The following is a 1,668-nucleotide window of genomic DNA, read 5'->3' on the forward strand; positions in this document are numbered from 1 at the left end:
ATGTAACTGAGGAGAGAGATACTTGTCCATTTGTCCACATAGATCGAAAGCAGTGAACTCATTGAGAGCTCAAGGGAAGAAATTTTGAACTCATAATAGGTTTTCTACTTACATTAACATGATTGCTGTTGTTCAAAACAGAAGAATCTGAGTCACATGTATGCACTCATTATAGCCAGACACAGGCTTTAAAATTTGTTTTTCGTTTTTGAGCCTAAAGCAGGCTTCTAAGACAAATCCATTAAATTTCGTGAGAAGACTTTTCTTTCCCTTTAAACAAGAACCTAATGACACTCTCTCGTATCTGCTTGGTTTTCACTCCATACATAATAGGGTTCATGGTGGGAGGCATGAGAAGATAGAGATTAGCCATAATGATGTGTATATGGGGAGGGATGGTATGTCGCCCAAAGTGGTGTGTAACGAAGGTGAAGAAGGCTGGGACATAGGTGATGACAATGGCACAGATGTGAGCAGTGCAGGTGCTGAAGGCCTTCTGTCCAGCATCTGCTGAGGACCGACTCACAGCTGCCAGTAGGATCATGGTGTAGGAGACAGTGATGCATAGGATGTGAATCAGGAGAGCAACCATTAGCCCATAGATGGCATTGATCTGAACATTGCCACAGGATATTTTAGCGACAGACATGTGGTCACATTAGATGTGGGGGATGACATTACCCTTGCCGTATGGCAGGCACTTGGTGAGGAACGTGAAGGGAATGACAAGAATCACACCCCTAAGGAAAGTGAGCATCCCTGCCTTGGCAATGACCACATGAGGATAGTGGCATAGCACAGCAGGTAACAGATGGCCATGAGCATATCGGTCTAGGGCCATGAGCATAAGCACCTTGGGCTCCATCCCCGTAAAAGTGTGCACAAAGACCATCTGGGCCAGGCAGGCCTTAAAGTCAATCTCCTTGAGATTGAACCACAATATGCAGAGAGTCTTGGGAAGTGTACTGGTGCACATAAACACATCTGTGAAGGAAAGAAGGACTAGGAAGATGTACATAGGTCTGTGTAAGACCTCTTCAGAGTAGATAAGATATATGAGTCCAAAGTTCCCTGTAAGAGTGATGCTGTACATGGTAAACAGTGGGAAGGAGATCCACAAATGTGCCTCTTCCAGACCAGGGATGCCATTGAGGAAAAATGAAGCTGGAGTCAGGCTGCTGCCATTTAGAAGTGATGTAATGTGTGTTGGAAGTTCATGGTAGAGCATTCCAGAATTCCAGAATTGTCTCTGTACAGAAAAATACCTCTAAAGATCACAGACTATGAAATAAACATTATTTTCTTCCCCATAATGGCTAATTTGTCTTTCTTGTGGGACCATCTCCATCTGACTCTATGTACCCCCCGCATTTTTTTTTTTTGCATGTGGTTCATACAGTTTGTGTCTATTCCATTTTTCTTTTTTTATTTATTATATTTGTGTTTTAATTTTACACATCAGCCATGGGTTCCCCTGTCCTCCCCACTCCCGCTCCTGCCCCCACCTTCCCCGTAGCCCCTCCCCTCCATTCCCATCTCCTCCAGGGCCAAGACTCCCCTGGGGATTCATTTAAACCTGGTGGATTCAGTACAGGCAGCTCCAGGCCCTCCTTCCAGGCTGAGCAAAGTGTCCTTGTGTAAGCCCAAGGTTCCAAACAGCCAGCTCAT

General features: G+C 44.9%; 1 pseudogene; it reads right to left on the reverse strand.

Annotated features, from left to right (window-relative positions):
- Positions 1-241: 241 nt before the first annotated feature.
- LOC118576912 lies at positions 242-1,228 on the reverse strand (annotated as a pseudogene).
- Between the last annotated feature and the right edge of the window lie 440 nt (positions 1,229-1,668).

This window comes from Onychomys torridus, chromosome 1 (assembly GCF_903995425.1).
Source record: "Onychomys torridus chromosome 1, mOncTor1.1, whole genome shotgun sequence".
In the NCBI taxonomy this organism is placed as follows: domain Eukaryota; kingdom Metazoa; phylum Chordata; class Mammalia; order Rodentia; family Cricetidae; genus Onychomys; species Onychomys torridus.